At 36.7% G+C, this 20,541-nt stretch overlaps 1 protein-coding gene across 8 annotated transcripts in view; it reads right to left on the bottom strand.

Annotated features, from left to right (window-relative positions):
- The window catches only part of JADE3 (jade family PHD finger 3), a 133,781-nt gene that overhangs the window by 105,028 nt on the left and 8,212 nt on the right, over window positions 1-20,541 (bottom strand). For 6 of the 8 annotated variants that reach the window (XM_081276924.1, XM_081276923.1, XM_081276926.1 and 3 more), the window contains exon 2: window positions 15,864-15,945. The exons of the other annotated variants lie outside the window; for them this stretch is intronic. The gene's annotated coding sequence lies outside the window, so the exon portion shown is untranslated. The remainder of the gene's footprint in view (window positions 1-15,863; window positions 15,946-20,541) is intronic. 8 annotated transcript variants of the gene reach the window in all.

Raw genomic sequence — 20,541 nt, 5'->3', positions numbered from 1 at the left:
ACTACTAAAGCTCAGAAAAAGTGGAGGGGAAATTCCCTGGGTTTTTCTCTCTCCTTTTCCTCCCCTAACTTGTGTCTGGAAAATCCTATATTGAAGGCTGCAGCACTAGCTGCAGCAATGCCAGTGATTGACATCTGGAGACATCATTTGGAATTAAAACTCTGAGGAAGAGGAAGCTTCCTTCCATTTGGTGAACCATCAATGGCTCCAAAAGGGCAAAGTCAAATCCCATCATTTTATTTTACTTTCTTTCTCTGTCCATCTGCCTCCTGTGCCCAGAGGTGGTGCATTGTGAAAGTAGGTGGTTTATGACTAGAGGACCAAAAAAGGAAGCCCTAGGAAACCTGAAAATACAAGGGAAATAACAAAGAGGGAAGAACTCAGGAAAGCAAACTCATAAAGCTTCTTATGAACTACAGGGATCACTTCCAATGGCTCAGGTAGATTGGATCCTAATTAACATGTTAAAGACTTGGAGAACTTAGTTAACACACCGAGGTCCCCTACTAACTAGTTGATGGCATACATGGGATAAATCTGAATACCATTGCAAAAGCATTGAATTCTGAACTGATATTGAAATTACAGCCCACAGAAAGCAAGTTGGAACTTGTAGTCTAACCTAACTAGGTTAATTGTCACTAAAACAAATATATCAACATTCTCCATTATTTGAAACAAGATCCAAAATCTCATAATATTTAAAATGTCCAGGATAAAATCCAAAATAATTCAGTACACAAATAACCACAAAAATGACAATTCACATGAGAAAAGATAACCCATCCCAACAATGAGATGACACACATTTTGAAATTATCTAACAAGAACGTAAAGCAGCTATTATAAAAATGCTCAAATGAGCTATCATCAAACTTGAACCACTGTAAAGAAATTTAAAACAGAAAGTACCAGTAAGGAGAAAACATAACCAAATGGCAACTTTAGAAACAGAAAATAGGAGCTAGGTGCGGTGGTGCATGTTTTATAATCCCAGTGGCTAGGGAGGCTGAGGCAAGAGGATCAAGAGTTCAAAGCCAGCTTCAGCAATTTAGCGAGGCACTTACCAACTGAGCAAGATCCTGTCAATAATAACAACAACAACTAGAATGAAAATCAGCAAGAATATAGAAAACATTATAAAAGGGGCTAGGCTAGGTGGCACATGCCTGTAATCTCAGAGACGCAGAAGGCTACGGCACGGGATTGAGAGGTTGAGGCCAGCCTCAGCATCTTGGGGAGACACTGTCTTAAAAAAAAAAAAAGGACTAGGGATGTGACTCAATGACAAAGCACTCCTGAGTTTAATCCCCAGCATTAAATAAAACAACAACAAAAACAGACCTAACTAGCATCTACAAATCACTTCAAGACAAACAAAACATACCTAGTTTTCGAGTATACAAGCTACATTCTCTAGGAATTGCTGAAAGGACAATAAAACAATTCAACCTCTTAGGAAAAGTTTGATAGTTTCTTTTAAAAGTTAAATGTAAATTTATCATATAGCTTAGCAATTCTATTCCTAGAAATTGACCCAAGAGAAATGAAAACTCATGTCTATATAACTCATGACATGACATGGACATGAATGTTCACTGTAACATTATTCATGAGAACCCCAAACACTGGCAAATGCATAGTCACAATGTGGTATATCCATGTAACAGAAAACTATTTAGTAATTTTTATTATATTTGATACATTGTACAACCACTGATAAACCTAAAATATTATGCTATATGAAGAAGCCAGATGTAAGAAAGCATATGTTTTATTGTATGATTCTATTTATATAAAATGTCCACTAAATGAGGAAGAAAGTTGATTTGTGATTGCCTAGGGCCAGGAGGAGGAGAGTAGAGTGACTACAAATGGGCACAAAAGATTTTAGTAGGGTGAAAGAAATATTCTAAAATTGGATTGTGAATATGGTTGCATAACTTGGTAATTAAAAAGCATTGAATTATATACTTAAATGTGAGTTTTGAAAATGTATATGAAATTTTATATAAACATATATGATCTGAAAAAAATGTGAGTTTTGTGGTTTTTAAATTATACCTCAAATAAGTTGCCATTTTAAGGATGGTATATAAATGAAATCATATAATATGTAAACTTTTGAAACTGGCTTTTTTTCATTCAGTATAACACTTTGAGATCCATCCAAGTTTTTTTCATGTAATGAAACTACATTCCTTTTATTCCATTGAATACATGTACCATAGTATGTTTAACTATTCAACCACTGAACAGCATTTTGGCTGTTTCCAGTTTTTGATTACTGTGAATAAAGCTGTTATAAATACTCCTCTGCAGGTGTTAAGGTTTGTATATGAAATGTCCCCCAAAGTCTCATGAGTTGAAGGCTTGGTCCTCAGTGAAGCAATGTTCAGAGATGGGGCTTTTGGAAAATGATTAGCCTATGAGGGTTAATAATTGAATGGACTATTGATGGGTTCATAATTGAATGGACTATTGGGACGTGGTAGAAGCTAAAGGATGTGGGGCTTAGTTGGAGGAAGTAGGTCATTGGAGGCATGCCCTAGAAGAGTATATCTTGTCTTTTTATGTGTTCCTCCTCCTTGTATGTGTTCCTCCTCCTACCCTGCTTCCTGGCTACCCCAAAGCGAGCAGCTTTGCTCCACTATGCCCTTCTGCCATGATGTACTATCTCACCCACAGAACCAGAAAAAATGAAACCAGATAACTAGACGGAAACCTCTGAAACCATGAACCAAAAAAAAAATCTTTCCTCCTCTAAATTGTTTTTTTCAGGTATTTTGTCATAGCAACAGAAATCTGACTAACATAACCAGTTTTTTGTATGAAAAGGATATTAAGGTAGTCAAAAGTCAGGTCTTAGACTAGAATAGATTCAAATTGAAGCTACATAAAGAATTCCAACAAATTAATAAGACAGATAACCCAATAGAAAACTGGCAAAAGTCTCAAACAAGCTCTTCATAAGAGGATATTCAAACAGTGATAAACTCATGAAAAAAGGTCAAATAGTATTACCCATCAGAGAACTACAAATCAAAAACTACACTAAGACTAAACCCAAAATGTCTATTAACAAGAGAATAAACAAATTTTGGTGGATTTATACAATGAAATACTAAGCAATGAAATAAGATGGACTACTTGGTACATAAGACAACATAGATAAATCTCAAAAACATTACAATGGTCCTCCTTATCAACAGGGGATACATCTAAGACCTCCAGTGGATGCCTTAAACCATGGGTAGTACTAAAGCCATTTCAGTTTTTGTCAAGGTATTGCTTTTGTTCAAATAATGCTTATTTTACTTAATAATGGCCTCAAAGTGCAAGAGTAGTAATGATACCATATATATTCAGTCATATACTATATAATGGAATTTCAGTCAACAATGATATGGTGGTTCCATAAAATTCTATTGTCTGGATGTTTAGACATACCCGATGTATATTAAATGTGGAGGTCATAAAATATTACCTTGTAAGGTCATATGTTCTCTCTGATATGTGGATGCTAACACACAATGGTGGAGAGAGAAGAATAGAAATTAATTGGATTAGGCAAAGGGGAATGAAGGGAAGGGAGGGGGAATGGGAATAGACAATGAATCAGACATAACTTTCCTCTGTTCATATATGAATACACAACCAGTATAACTCTACATCATGTACAAACACAACAATGGGAAGTTATATTCCATGTATGTATAATATGTCAAAATATATTCTACTGTCACATATATCTAAAAATAACAAATAAAAATTATAAATACATACATACATACATTCAATTCTATCATCAAGTGATGTCATGGCTTTCTCAGTTTGTGTAAATATGCTCTTTGATGTTTATACATTCCAAAAAAAACTGAAGTGTTTCTTAGAATATATCCTGTTGTTAGCCAGGCATGGGTGGTGCACATCTGTAATCCCAGCAACTCAGGAGGCTAAGGCAGGAGGACTGCAAATTGAAGACCAACCTCAGCAACTTAGTGAGGCCCTAAGGATTTAGTTAGACCCTGTTTCAAAATAAAACATAAAAAGGGCTGGGGATATGACTCAGTGGTTAAGCAATGCTGGGTTCAATCCCTGGTACCAAAGGGGGGAAAAACATATTCCTGTTGTTAAGGGATGTATGACTATACTATAGTTTTCCTATTCATACATACCTATGAAAAGTAATTTATAAATTAGGCACAGTAAGAGATTAATAAGAATAATTAATAACAAATAGAACAATTATTACAAATAGTATAATAAAAATTATAGAAATGTTGTCTTTTTCTAAATATGTAGAGCTTGGCAACTTTCGAGAACATGGTGATGCACCAACTAGATCTAGTCATAATACCACAAGGTATGAGAGGGTAGCAATTCATCAAGTGGTATGAAGAATGTTACTCATGTTATTCTTTTAGCTCAGGTAGCTTGTAAGGAATCAGTAAGAGAGATACTTTTCTCATATAAATATAAACAAGCTGACATAAACAACATACAGCCCCAGAAGCCCCAGCTGCAGTAGGTGGAGAGAGCCAAGAGTCTTAGCACAGACATTAGTACCCTTAGCTGATTAGTGCAGGAATGGGTCACACAAATGAGTAGAGTTAGTTATATCTATGGAATCAGCAGGATTAAGGGTTCAGCAAATATAAAAGAGGAGGCTCCAAGTGATGAAAACAATAGCAGGCAAGCAAGGACCCTGCCTCAGAGGTCACCAAGGGTGCTAAGAGGAAATAGGAGAGAAGGGGAATGACATGTGGTACTCTACAATACCTATTCAGGAAATCACTACAGATACCTCCAGGGTAAACTGGGCATGATTAAAGACTGTTCTGGAAGGTAGATAACTATAAAAGCTAGTGAAAGGTTAAAAATGATGATGTAACCCAGGACAGCTATATTTCATGATAATAAAAAAGATCCAGGAGTGAATATATAGATATAGAAATACATATGAATAAAAAATATATGTGTACATAGTACAAAGAGATATTTGTTCTTCTGACACCCAAAAGGAAACTTTCCAAATCAAGAGAATAATACTTATACTCAAAAGTAATGTGCACTATGTACTGTAAATTGATTATTTCTAGGTTCTTAGGTGACCCACTTAAGGAACATCAATTTCAATGGGCAATAGAAGATGACTTGTCAAGCTTACAATATCCTTAAATGCATGCATAGTACAGATGTGGTTCATTTGGTCTTGAGATGGAAGGGAAAAGACGGGAAGAGGCAGGAAGAATCAGGTTACAAATTTCTCAGTGGACTCCTGATTCCACCTGGCATGGTAGGTCTGCAGGCCTAGAAGAAAGGCCTGTTGGGGCTGGGGATGTGGCTCAAGCAGTAATGTGCTCGCCTGGCTTGCGCGGGGCGCTGGGTTCGATCCTCAGAACCACATAAAAATAAAAAATAAAGATGTTGTGTCCGGGGGCTGGAGTTGTGGCTCAGTGGTAGAGTGCTTGCCTAGCATGCATAAGGCACTGTGTTCGATCCTCAGCACCACATAAAAATAAACAAATAAAATAAAGGTATTGTGTCCCTCTACAACTAAAAATATATATAAAAAAAAGATGTTGTGTCCACCAAAAACTAAAAATAAATATTTAAAAAATTTCTCTCTCTCTCTCTTTTTTTAAAAAAAGAAAGGCCTGTTGGATAGATAACGGACAAAGGCAGGCTGAGTTTCTGATCAGAGTTAGATTTTTTATTTTCATTTAAGATACCAGTCATTTCCTCTCACTAGCCACAGAGAAATCCCCATCTCAAAAGGAACCTATAGAAAGGCAACCAGATAACTAAATCTGTAAAAAGCTCAACTCATAACCAGGAAAACAGAATTTTACATAAAAGCCTTTATCTCCTCCAGCCAAAATCTTCCTAAATTCCTCACACTCAGGCCTCAATTGCCTCCATCATAAAATGAGAATCTTCTTCAAATAACTAGGCAGACATGGTTCTGGCTTTTCCTTCAATCAATTTCTCCTGAAGGGTTAATTTTAAAAGTACAAATAGTGCTGGGACTATAGCTCAGTGGTACAGCAGTAGTCTAGCATGCACAAGGCCCTGGGGTTGATCCTCAGCACACAGATAATGTACAATAATGCTATGGGTTTGAAATATGTTTAAGATATGTTAACTGTAATCAGTTAACTCTTCTAATATTTTTTGCACCTATAAATACTTATTCAAAGAATAAAGTTTAGCCCGGCATAGTGGCACACACCTGTAATTCCAGTGACTCGGGAGGCTAAAGCCTGAGGGTCACAAGTTCAAGGCCTGCTTTAGCAAGTTAGTGAGATCTTGTTTCAAAATAAAAAATTTTAAAAGGGCTGGGAATGTGGCTCACTGATAGAGCACCCTTGGGTTCAATCCCCAGTACTGAAAAAACAAAACAAAACAACAACAACAAAAAAACACCCAAAAAGCAAAGTTTAAATTCTAGCTACCCTTTCAACAGTTCAGATCACTGACACTTTAATCTGATACACTGGAAATTATTCTAAACCAGGAATTAGCAAACTTCTATAAAGGGCTAGACAATAAATATTTTTTACTTTGCAGGTCATTCAGTCTGTTCTAACTATTCAACTTTATACTATTATAGTGTAAAAGAAACCAGACAATATGTAAATAAATGGATGTAGCTATGTTCCATAGACACTGAAATTTGAATTTCATATAATTTTTATATGTCATAAAAATCTACTTTTGATTTTTTTCCAACCATTTAAAAGCAAACTAAAAAGGCATTCCTAGCTTGTGGGCTATATGAAAAAAAAAGAAAAAAGAAGCAGGCTAGATTTGGCAGGCAGGTTGTATATGCCAATCCCTGCTCTAAAAACAGAGGTAAGGCTAGGGGTGTTGCTCAGTGGTAAACCACATGCTTGGCATGCATGAGGTCCTGGGTTCAATCCCCAGCACCAAACAAACACAAAGGTAGCTCAAAGAAAGAAAGAACGAAATGGCAGATCTAAACCAAGCATAGCAATAATTATATTATATGTAATGGTCTGTGTAATTATATTATGTGTAATACTAATTAAAAGAAAAAAATTGCCAGGCGCAGTGGAGCATACCTGTAATCCCAGCAGCTCAGGATGCTGAGACAGGAGGACTGTGAATTCACTAAGCAACTCAGTGAGACCCTGTCTCTAATAAAATACAAAATTGGGTTGGGGACGTGGCTCAGTGGTTAAGTGTCCCTGAGTTCAAACCCTGGTACCCCCACCAAGACAAAAATTGTCAGAATATATTTTAAAAACATAACCCAGCATCATGGTATCTGTAAGAAAATTACTTCAAATATAATAAGGTGAAAAGTGAAAGTGTGAAAAAGGGCATATGACGCAGTGGTGAAAAAAATTCAGAGAAAAGAAAATTACAAAAAGGAATACGAGAGAAATGACATAATGCTAATATGTAAACACTTAACAATAGTGCTTGAAAATACGTGAAGCAAACTATGGGACCAAAAATGAGACAATGTCAATTCCACTTGGAGGCTTCAACACACCTCTGAGATACAAAGACTAGTAGGCCAGGCATGGTGGCACATGCCAGTAATCCCATTTCCTCAGAAGGCTGAGGCAGGAGGAATGCAAATTCAAGGCCAACCTGGGGAACTTACCAGAGACTATCTCAAAATAAAATTTAAAAGGGCTGGGATTGGGGCTGGGGATGTGGCTCAAGTGGTAGCGTGCTCGCCTCGCATGCGTGCGGCCCGGGTTCGATCCTCAGCACCACATACCAACAAAGATGTTGTGTCCGCTGAGAACTAAAAAATAAATATCAAAAATTCTCTCTCTCTCTCTCTCACTCTCTCTCCTCTCTCACTCTCTCTTTAAAAAAAAAATAAAATAAAATAAAAGGGCTGGGATTGTAGCTCAGTGGTAGAGAAGTTGCCTAGCATGTGTGAGGCACTGGGTTTGATCCTCAGCACCTCATAAAAAAATAAATAAAGATTGTGTTCACAAAAGAAATTTAAAAAAACATAAAAAAGGGCTGGGGATGTAACTCTGTGGTAGAGCACTTGACTAGCAAGCACAAGATTTTGGTTTCAATCTCAATACTGCAAACAACAACTAAAGCAAGCAAACAAAGTTTTAGAAGAAACCATATTAGAAAATCTTCACAACCTAAGGTTAAAAAAAGGGTTCTTACATGTGAGTCCAAATGCAAAACCCTTCACTAAAATTAGAATCTTGCTTGGTAAATGACACATTTAAGATAATTGGGCTGGGGTTGTGGTTCAGTGGTAGAGTACTTGCCTCGCATGTGTGAGGCCCTGGGTTCGATCCTCAGCACCACATAAAAATAAATAAATAAAGGTATTGTGTCCAACTACAACTAAAAAATATTTTTAAAAGATAATAAAAAGCCAAGCTATCAACAGAAACAAAACATTTGCTAACAAATCACATAACTAATAAAGTATTTTTATCCAGAATATTGAAAAAAATAAGTCTCAAAAACTCAACAGTAAGAAAAGCAACTCAATTTTAAAATGGGAAAAATACTTGAAAAATACTTATCTCAACAAATACTTGAGAAAATTCTGTTATGGATTTGATAAAAGTCATGAATTTGACATTAGTCCAGCTTTTTTTTTTTTTTTTAATAGTAAGGATGGGAGCAACACTCCTTCTAGATCTCTACATCCTGAGGCAAGAGCTGGCCAGAGAGATTGATTTTTGCAAAAATTCTTTATTGTAAAACAAGAGGTTTTTGAAATTTTTGTTTTGCTTTGTTTTTAAATAATTACCAGCAAAAAAGTAGGTTGAAATTGTTTCCTCTAATCCTGTCCCATACCCTTAGCCCAGTCCATGCCCTGCTCCCTGATATTTAGAATTTTGATTCAGATATCTCTGCAAAGGCTTACTTATGCTGCATGGAAAGTTGGCACTTTTGTATTTTTGTATAATAGGCACCATGCCTGAATTATTTGTGAGTTTTACTTTTTACTGTAAGATATTTGTTTTAATCAAATTGTTGAACTGAATCAGATTAGTTATAAATACCAGAGTTAGTAAAATAAGTTTTAGTGAAATAAGTTTTAACCTTTTCTTGTTTCTCAGAATGTTTCAGATTTGCACATATTTAATACATTCGATGGTCATATAGATAATTAAGGTTTTTATTAATGTAAAAGAGATTCACAGGGCTAGGGTTGTGGCTCAGTGGTAGCGCACTTGCCTGTCATGTGTGAGGTACTCACTTCAATTCTCAGCACCGCATATAAATAAATAAAATAAAGGTCTATCAACAACTAAAAAATATTTTTAAAAAGAGATTCACACTTTTGCTTGATTCCATTGAGTCCTTTGGGTGCTGACAGAGCACACTGAGAGCTTATATTTGGGCTCTTTTCTGTTTTTATTCAGACAACTGCAAATTAATGATTTAAAGAATACTAGAGGAGTCTGTTTGGGATTAGGGAAAGTAGGGTACACAAGGCCAAGCACAGTGCCCAAAACACACTGGGCATTTTCTGAATCTGTTGATTAGATTATGCTATTTAGTGTGAAAAATATTAAAATAAAACCTTTCGGGGAAAAGGAGGCTATATCACAAGCTGCAGTATATTTTGCCAAAGTTATTAGATTTTTAAGGCAGGTGGTAGTTTATCAATTTTTATTGCTACAGTATAGTTATTTTATGACCATTACTAGCAAAAGTGGATTATAGGACTAGTGTTTGACAAGAAAGAAGGGCCCCATGTGAATCTGTCTGCTCTGAATCTCCTAAGACAAAGGTTTCTTTAACCTCTCAGCTTAAAGATATCATAGGAACATGATGGGTCATAGGAACATGATGGGAAGGGACATTAACTTCACATTTTGTGAGTAGTTCCAGAAAGTCTTTCTGCAGTGTTTCTGAGTACCTGTAGAGGTATCTAGTCTTTTCCTGTGAAGACCTCTTCAGGTACTAGTATAACCACAAAGGGATTCCAAAGATCTGGCATAGCATAAAAAATATCAATCCACAGGGCTGCGGTTGTGGCTCAGTGGTAGAGCGCTCACCTCGCACGTAGCAGACCCCGGGTTCGATCCTCAGCACCACATTAAAAATAAATAAACAAAATAAAGATATTGTGTCAATGTATAACTAAAAAAAATTTAAAAAAACAGCAATCCAGTAATGAATTTCAGGGATTTTGTGAAGGATGGGGATTGAACTACATGAAATGTTGTAGGATGCTTTGGTATCAACATATAATTTTCAAAATAAAAAACATGACTCATATACAAACAGAGCATGAACACTTATTAAAGACTTAGAAGGTAATCTGAAGTCTTTCAGATTATTTCTTCTACCAAACAGAATGTTTGGCATCTTTACCAGAGAAAAAAATCTATAAATTAACTATGTTACTTGGAAAAGACTAGACCCTACTGGGTGCAGTGCTGCACACCTGAAATACCAGCAACTCAGGAGGCTGAGGTAGGAGGATCACAAGTTTGAGGCCAGCCTCAGCATCTGGGCAAGATCCTATCTCAAAATAAAACATATTTTTAAAAAGGGCTGGTGATACAGCACAATGGTAAAGTGCCCCAAGTTTGATTCCCAGTTCAAACAAAAACAAACAAACAAAAATACTCTAGACCACACTCAATTAGGAACAATGAGCCAAACAATGATTCAGTCCCCTAGAGAACTAATAATGCAGGTGGGCCTCTCAGCCAATGCTTGTGTATGACACTTTAAAAACCTTCAGTTATCCTTTTGTCTTATTTTAAATGATTTCTGTTAATAGGGTTTATTTTTAGAATAGTATGGTTATGCTTATATATTTTTACTTTACACAAGCATTCTAAGACAGTTATTTACCCTTTAAAACAATCATAGAATCTTAGAAGACATCTGAGATCCAGCTATCTCCCAGGACAAGAATGCTTTTGTTAGCAGCCTAGAGAGGTGATCATGAAGCATTTGTATATAAGAAAGGAAACTAACATTAATGACTGCCCATTATGTACAGTACCAAGTTACCTATATATTTAGCCACATTTATCAAATAAATGAAATTTCTCATGCATGATTGCTTTGAATTATATCTTAATTTAAAACAATTTATATACAGCAAACCAGTCATTGTTGCAATGCCTCTAATCCTAATGACTTGGGAGGCTGAGGCAGGAGGATTTGGAATTCAAAGCCTGCCTCAGCAACTTGCAGAGGTCCTAAACAACTTACCAAAACCTTGTCTCAAAAAAAAAAAAAGGGTCTGGGAATGTGGCTCAGTGGTTAAGCACCCTTAGATTAAATCCCTGGTACAAAAAAAAATTTACATACAGTATAATTTACCCTTTTTAATGTACATTTTGACAAATGTATATAGTTGTAATTATCACCACAAGTAAGACATAGAAGAGTTCCAAGCACAATTGCTATTTAAATGTCAATTCATGAACAAGAATTTATTGGCTATTAATGCATCTAGTAGTCACTTATTAGTCTTTGGGGATAAGCAGGTGAGTGTGAAAAGGCAGAAATAAAAGGTATTATGCCCATCTCCAAAGAACTTCCATGATGTAATCATTGATACAGCTTCATACACATGAACCAGGCAAGTGAGGGAAGAAAACAAATAAGCAATCTACTAGGCAATAATCTCCATGAGATGTGGATTCTAGTCATGACATTGCCATCATGTGACCTTGAGTAAGTCATTTATTATTTCTCACCTGGGTGAGCATTGCTAATGCAATAACTGGAAGGGATCATTCCAAACAATCTCTAAGGATCATGGTAATTATAAATACATGTGATTCAGGTAGTGAGAGTTCAGAGTGATGATGGACAATTGGGAGGCTGGAAATGGCTTTTACAACATTGAGGAAGTCAATGGATTGACTCCACAGGGTTAGTGAATCAGGTTAAGTAGGAGGGATACAACATGAACCTGATAGAGGGGTATGAACTGTCATGGAGCTATGATGGGGGCAAATGCATAAATGTTGATCCAATTGAACAAAGAAGAACTGCAAGGTGTTATGGAAAAATCTAATGAGGTCAAGCTTTGAATTGTTGTGAGAGGGAGGGAGAAACATGAGAATTGAGAAGCTTGGTTGTCTCTCAAGCAAAGTCAGGAGTGACACCACAATGACAGTGATCCACAACAATCTTTTACTGAAAACTTGCTGTGTGCATGCCCTCTCTGAGCCTGGGGATATGAGAGTACAAACCCTGACCTTTTAGTTATTTATTGATCTTTAAATCACCCCAAAATTTAGTGGCTTAAAATAGCAACCATGTTATTTGCTTATAATTCTGTGGGTAGCAATTTGGGCTAGAATCAGCTGGGTGGGTGTTCTATTCATCTTTCCTAGCATCCGTCATGCAGTGACAGTTATGTTACAATGTGAATGGGGCTAAATGATCTGAGATGGTCTTAGTCACATGTCTGATGGTTGACTGTTGACTGAGCCTCTCTTCACATCATCTCTTTTGCTAGCCAGGCCTAGTTGCTTCAGGGTTCCCAGGGAGCAAGAGGGAAGCTATAAGACTTTAGATCTAAGCTCAGAAGTCACCCATAGTAACTCACACTGCATTTTGTTGGCCAAATGAAAACATGAGAACATCCCAGATTCAAAGAGTAGAGAAACAGATTTCATCTCTCTCTCTCTCTCTCTCTCTCTCTCTCTCTCTCTCTCTCTCTCTCTGGGGCACTTAACCCACTAAGCCACATCCTCAGCTCTTTTTAAAAAATATTTTTATCCATTGTTGATGGATCTTTATTTATTTATTTATTTATATGCAGTGCTGAGGATTGAACCCAGTGCCTCCCACATGCTAGGCAAGTGCCCTACCACTGAGCTATAACCCCAGCTCCTCAGCCCTTTTTTGTATTTTATTTAGAGACAGGAGCTCACTGAGTTGCTTAGCACCTCACTAAGCTGCTGAGGCTGGCTTGGAACTCGCAATCCTCTTGCTTAGCCTCCCAAGCCACTGGGATTATAGGCATGCGCCACCATGCCCATCTCCATCTCTTGATAGGAGCTGCAAAGTCACACTGCAAAAAGGTGTGCTACAAAAATTAAACAACATTGTGGCCAATTACAAACAACATTACTCTTATCACACCATCCCATTTGGGTAAATGAGTATTGAGGAAATTTAGTACTGTGGAGCTTCAGGGGTGTTTGGAATCACTGAGGTGAAAAAGATGAGCTTTTGAGGAACATCCAGGATGGAACAAACCCAGAGGAATGTGGAGAACACTAGACAGAGGTGGTACAGAGGAGCACAATGACTCATGATATGTTTAGATTTTAGAGAATGCACATTTGGATGGAGTGAGTAGAAAAGAGGACTTGAGAAATAATAGGTAAGTATGGTAGAAAGATTATAATTGGGTGTGTGGGGACTTTCACTACCAGGTTCTCAGAAGTAGGGATACTACCGTACTGTGCAGTGAGCAGTTAGAGTTTGGTGGTAGCTAGTGGCAGGGGTGGTAATAGGAGTATAAGGAAGAGGAGAGGACTTTAGAGACTGCATCTTTATGGACAATAGTATGAAAGGAAGTTGAATTATAGCTGGATTGTGGTGGTACTGAGATCACTGCTAGACAGTCTTCCTAAAGGCAAGTACCTACATGGATTTTCCTTAAGGGACTAAAGAACAGAACTGGAGCCCTATAGGTTTATTTACTTAGTAGCATAAAAAGTTTCTTCTAGATTTAAGTTAGTTACCCTAGAAAGAGCTAAATTTGGGCTTATAACACGGATAAACACATTCCTACCTCTTCTGTGTAAGATGAGACAAGCAGGATATTGTTGTTTACAGTCAAAGGTTTGTCTATATTTGAAAAAACAAAATTCCTGATGTTCTTTAACATTTTAAGTGGATAAGGAATCACACTGGGAAAGCTAGAAACCATGATGGAGCCAGGGTAAAGTTGCTTGCAATCTACTGTGAAGTCACACTGCTCAGGTAGACCATATAGCTATATTTTTCACAGTGGCAACATGGCAAAGCAATAGTTTTCTTTTTGACAGTCTGCCAAATGCATATTTCTTTTCCAACTGTTTTTCTCCCCATAGGACTTATGTGGCCATTAGAACACATTACATGTAATTTTTCACACAACATAAAAAATAATATTTGGTTTGTTAATTAAATAGTAGGCAGTGGATCAAATCCAGTATGTGCAACGAGGAACCTACACATCCTTCTTTTCTTATCAGTTCAGTTTTGTAATGTTTGCTCATTAATTGAATAGTATGCAGCAATTCTCCTTCATGTATTTGTGGGAGATAAGATGTAGAGAACTTGAGGGTTCTTACAACTCTGCAAGTGGCAGTTTAGTCATATAACTGCAAATCATGTGTGTATGAAATTGCTCAGAGTAAGGAAATATGGCATTAGGTATCAAAGTGAATAGATAAGACAGGATTTGCTGGACATGGTGATGCATGCCTGTAATCCTAGCAACTTGTGAGGCTGAGGCAAGAGGATTCCAAGTTTGAGGCCAGCCTTGGCAACTTGGCAAGTTCCTGTCTCAAAATTTAAAAAAATCCAAAAGTCTGAAGATACAGTTCAGTGGTAAACCATTCCTGGGTTCAACCCCTAAGCACCAAAAGTAAAGAAAGGACAGGATTTAATGGGGGAATATGGAGTAAAGGATGGAGCCCAAAACAGTGGTGTTTGGGACAGGGGAAGGGAGGGTCTCTTGCTGAAATAGAATTTGCAGAATTGAAGAACTGGCACAGGCAGGATTGGTGGGACAAAGAGGGAAGGATGTTTCTGTTGTGAAGAAAGGTTTCAGGTGAATGTAAATGTTGGAATGTCAGTGGTGCAGAGAAGAAGCCATAAGGAAACAGTTGAAGTAGGAAGAGACTGTGACTAAAGAATTAGCACAGGGCTGGGGATGTGGCTCAAGTGGTAGCGTGCTTGCCTAGCATGCGTGCGGCCCAGGTTCGATCCTCAGCACCACATACAAAGATGTTGTGTCCGCCGAAAACTAAAAAATAAATAATAAAAAATTCTCTCTCTCCTCTCTCACTCTCTCTTAAAAAAAAAAAAAAAGAATTAGCACAAGCCAGGTGTGGTGGCACATGCCTGTAGTCCCAATTGGCTCAGGAGGATCTTGAGTTCAAAGCCAGCCTTAGCAAGTGAGGCCCTAGGCTAGTGGTTAAGTAGCCCTGGATTCAATCCCCGGTACCAAAAGGGAAAAAAATAAAGAACTAGCACAAAGGAGTGTTTTGGGGTAATGGAACTGTCTGTACATTGATTGTAGTGATGGCTACACTCATCTATGTGTTAAAAAGCACAGAACCAAAAAATTCCAATTTACTGTATATTTTTTTAAAAAGTCAATAGGTCATTTTCTTTTAAGTCAATATTAATTTATGTATTTACTATAACAATTCCACCTATCACTAACAATAGGGTATTAAATTAAAATAGGTACACTATGATAAGAAACAAAACATCATTATCAAATCACAATTCAAATTAAATGTCAAGAGTAATCTCTTTAAATAAATAAACATTCCCAAAAAGTTAAATAAATTTGGATGTTTATTTCCTTAAAAATAAAATTATTTTACTAAATTGTTAGATGGCATATTTCATATAGCAATTTGTATAGTAAAACAAATATAAGTAAAACATTAATCCTAGGAAAGAGTTATGTGAAAGAATGAGGATGTCAAGAACATCTATGATTCTTACTATAATTTTAAAAATTTTACTAGAATGCATTCATGTATCATTAGTATAATTTAAAATAGAATAATTAAAAGGATTTTAAATCCTTATAGATTGAAATGGTGATATTTTGCAAATTGCAACATCTTTCCTGCTACAGGCCTTCCATTGTCCTTGGAAGTCTTAGTTACTCTACTTACCAGGTCAGGCTCGTATTCTACTCAAACCTAATGTCTTCCTCATAGGGGGCATTCAACCAATGTTTGCTGAACTGTATTGTACCTGGCAATGTGGAGAAAAATGACAAATGATCACTAACAAAACTTATAATCTAGACAGACTAAATCATGCTTTAATTTTGAATGAGGCAATTACTAAGTGCTAATGACATGCTCAATAATTACAATGGTAGACACAGAAATTTGGAAGACAGCAAGACAAACACAACATAATGCTAGTGGTGTGGAGGTTTTAAAGCCTAAAACAGGTATAACCCAAACCAAAATCAATTATTACTGGCTCCCTAAGCCATAAAACCACAAAATTCAACAGGGCAAGAAAAAGAGTAAAAAAGGGGAAAAAAACTAATCTGTATTGAGTTTCTGTGTGTCATACACTATATTAGACAGTAATGCAGTTGAAAATTTTAGGACTCAGATTTCAGGTCAGACATGTAAGGCCCTGGAAAGCCAACATTTTCTCCCTTACAACAAGAAAGAAACTAGACAAACTAGAAGGGAACTACTTTCCTTGGAACTATCAGAGAACTAAGGTCACAGAACAAACCAGTATCCTGGTATCTGGAGAGACAGAGGCCTGAAAGGAGACAGATTCGAGCACACAAGCCTGTAAATATTAAACTAGAAATTCTGACAAATTACTAGAGGCCAGAGTGTGAAGCTCCCGAGTTCCACAAAGGGAGGTTTCCACCTTCTTGTGAGCTTTTCCTCAGGAATTGTGCCAGGCTCTCACAGTGAGGATATGTGAAAATTCTTACAGAAAGCTCTCATGGTAGTACTGGCAGGCTGAGGAAATCAGCACCCACTGAGAAACCCAATGAACCCCTTTTTCTTTATCTCTGGCACAGAACCAAAGGCTTAATCCTCAGGGGAAGGGCTTTAAGACCTATAGCTTAAGAACACTGGTGGATACCCACTGCAGCTTGAGGGAAAGGAACCAGGGGAAAAAAAAATAAGCTTCTTCATCTCTGGAGGAAGAATAAGAAATCTTGTAAGACCCAGGTTTTGCCTAAGTATCAGGCTTAATCAGATCATCAGAGAACTCTTTCCTCCCCTACCAATCACCACCTGGCAAATCAGCTACCTGGATAAGAACAGCAGAACACGATTGGGTGAGTTGTATAAGGTAGCTCTTATGATGTAGCACAAAGGAAAAACCCAAAGCCACGAAAGAGTCAAAATGAACTTATCACTAGAGGTACTGGAAATCTCTGGTGCCCACAGCAAAAATAAACATTGAAAAAAGGCCAATTTCTGACTACATTAACACAAATCTTCACACTAAAGGCCTAGGTAAAAGGAACCCATGTTCTTCTCCAAACATATAGAACATTTACCTCAGCATCTCCTGCCTATGGTTAGCTTTCAGTATGTTTATATAAAAAAAAAGCATAATAAAAGGATAAAAAATACTCCAAGTGACAAAACAATCATCAGATACAAACTCAGCATGATGCAGATATTTGGGACTACTAGAAATGAAATTTAAAAGAATTGGGGCTGGGGATTTGCCTCAAGCGGTAGCGCGCTCGCCTGGCATGTGTGGGGCCCAGGTTCGATCCTCAGCACCACATACAAACAAAGATGTTATGTCCACCGAAAACTAAAAATAAATATTAAAATTCTCTCTCTTTAAAAAAAAGAAATTTAAAAGAATTATGTTTTATATATTAAAGACTTTAATGGAAAAAGCAAAGCCAGGTGCAGTGGCATATGCCTGTAATCCCAGCAACTCGGGAGGTTAAGGCAGGAGGATCCTAAGTTCAAGGCCAGCCTCAGAAACTTAGTGAGACCTGAAGAAAATTGGTGAGACCCTATCTCAAATTAAAAAATAAAAATGCTGAGGATGTGTCCCCGAGTTCAATCCCTGATCCTTCCTTGGTACCAAAAATAAAAAGTATGATATATTAAGACCAGACAGATAATTTTAGCAAACCTACAACAAAGATCAAATGGAAATACTAGAAATAAAATATGGAGTTAAAAAATGGGGGACTGGGGTTGTGGCCTAGTGGTAGAGCACTCGTCTAGCACGTGCAAGGTGCTGGGTTCCATCCTCAGCACCACAAAAATAAATAAATAAATGTATTGTGTCCAACTACAACTAAAAAAATTATATATGTGTGTGTGTGTGTGTGTGTGTTATTTATATATATATATATATATATATATATATATATATATATATATAAAACACACACACACACACACACACACACACACACACACATATATAATGGGCTCAAGAGTACAGCCATGATCAGGTCAATAAAAATTAGAACAAAAAGAGACAAGAGTGAAAAAATAAAACAGTATTGAAGAACTATGGGACAAGAACAAATCTGTAATTGGAATCATAGAAGGAGGAAAACAACAGGACAGGAAAATTATTGGAGAAATCAATGGCTAAGAACTTTGCAAAATTAGTGACAGATAAGAAACCAGATGTTTAAGAAGTTCAGAGTGCCAAGTAGGATAAATATGAAAATAAGTTTTTAAAGCCACACCTAGGCATATCATATTCAAGCTGCTGAAAATCAAAGACAAAAAGAAATTCTTAAAGGTAGCCAGAGGAAAAAAAGACACATTAGCTAGAGAGAAACAAGGATTCAGAATTATAGCAGACTTCTCATCAAAAACCATGCAATAATGGAGTAATATGTTCAAAGGTGGGGAAAAACTTGCCAACATAGAACTCTATATCCTACAAAATGTCCTCCAAAGTGAAGGAAAAATGAAAACTTTCTCATACAAACAAAAACATAATTTACTGCCTTCAGACCTGCTCTAAAAGAAATGCTGATGGAAATTCATCAGGCAAGGTGGGAAACTAGCATGAACAAAATTAATGAGCACGGAAAAAAAATAATAAATGGGGGCTGGGGTTATAGCTCAATTGGTAGAGCATTTGCCTTGCATGTGTGAGGCACTGGGTTCGATCCTCAGCACCACATTAAAAAAATAAAGGTATTATGTCTGTCTACAACTAAAAAAGAGAATAAATTAATGCAGAATATAACCTTTTATTTTAAAATGTTAGAAAAACTAATTTTCCATGTACTCATCAAAGGACTATCTTGCAAGCAGGCCTTGTAAAGATAGCAGCCTAAAGCCTAGCCTACTAGGTTAACTGTTTTCTTTACCAAACCAAAACAACAACAAAAAAATATCAACAGCCATCATTATACTTAATGATGAAGGATGGAAGGCTTTCTAAGAATGGAATAAGTGGTTCTCTCTCACTACTATAATTCTGAAAAAGAAAAAGAAAGCCCGAATACTGATATTGCTTGATTTAAAGACTATAAAGCTATAGTAATTAAGATAGTGTGTTAGAACTTGAGTTATGGTTAAGTAGTAAAGCACTTGCCTAGCATGAACAAAGCCCAGATTTCAATCCCCAGCAACACCAAAATACAAAACAAAAAAACAAAAAATCAGAAGTATATCTCTATGAGGCATTTCTGGTGGGGGAATAGAAATATTTTTTGTGCAGGAATAGCTCTGACCCAGTCAATTTAGGAAGGAGTCCATGCAAATTCACATTGTCAATACCATACGCTATTTAAAAAAAAAATATTTAGCTGGGCATGGTGGTGTGTGACTCTAATTCCAGCAGCTCAGGAGGCTGAGATAGGAGGATTACAAGTTCAAAGTTAACCTCAGCAATTTAGCAAGGCCCTAAGCAACTAGTGAGAGAACCTGTCTCAAAATAAAAAAATAAAAAGGGGATACGGCTCAGAACAAAAAACAAAAACAAAAACAAAAACAAACCCAACAACAACGAAAAAACAAAACCATTTAGCCAAACACAGTGGTGTATGCTTGTTATCCTAGTGGCTCAGGAGGCTGAGGTAGGAGGATAGCAAATTCAAAGCTAGTCTTAGTAATTTCGTGAGGCCCTAAGCAACTTAGCAAGACCCTGTCTAAAAATAAAATATAAAAAAGGGCTAGGGATGTGGCTCAGTAGTTGAATGCCTCTGGGTTCAATCCCAGGTACCAAAAAATATTAATTTTTCAAATAGGGAAATATATCCACATAGCTTAAAATTCAAAAGGTATTCATAAAAGTTTATGTACCATCCACTCCCTGGCCATGCATGCCCCCAAATCATCAGTGTCTTGAATGCTCTTCCAGAAAAAAATTTGTCTATATATTTAAAAATATATGGGCTGGAGATATAACTCAGTTCAGTTGGTAGAGTGCTTGCCTCGCATGCACAAGGGCCTGGGTTCAAACCCCAACACCACAAATAAATAAATAAATAGATAAACAAATAATAAAAATTAAAAATATATATTATTGCCCTCATTCACTATTTATTTCACATAAATGTGGCATACAATACATACTGTTTCTTGCTTTTTCTCACTCTGTACTCCAGGAGATCATGCAATATCAGTGTGATAATCCACTGGGGTATTACAAGCAATATTGCTATTATAAGCAATATTTCAATTAATATGGAAGTATCTGTTGAATAAATTTCTACAGGTATTTGCTGGGTCAAATGATATTCATGTTTATAAATTTTGATGGCTCTTTCCAAGTCACTGACTTTTAAAATGTCAGGGATTTTTCATTTTTAATTTTTATCCTAGGAGGAAATAGAAAAGCTAAGATTCTATCACCAGGTAA

The sequence above is a fragment of the Spermophilus citellus genome (assembly GCF_964194105.1).
Source record: "Spermophilus citellus genome assembly, chromosome: X".
In the NCBI taxonomy this organism is placed as follows: Eukaryota; Metazoa; Chordata; class Mammalia; order Rodentia; family Sciuridae; genus Spermophilus; species Spermophilus citellus.
Note: the sequence above shows the minus strand (reverse complement) of the source record. Positions and strands in the feature narration are given on the sequence as shown.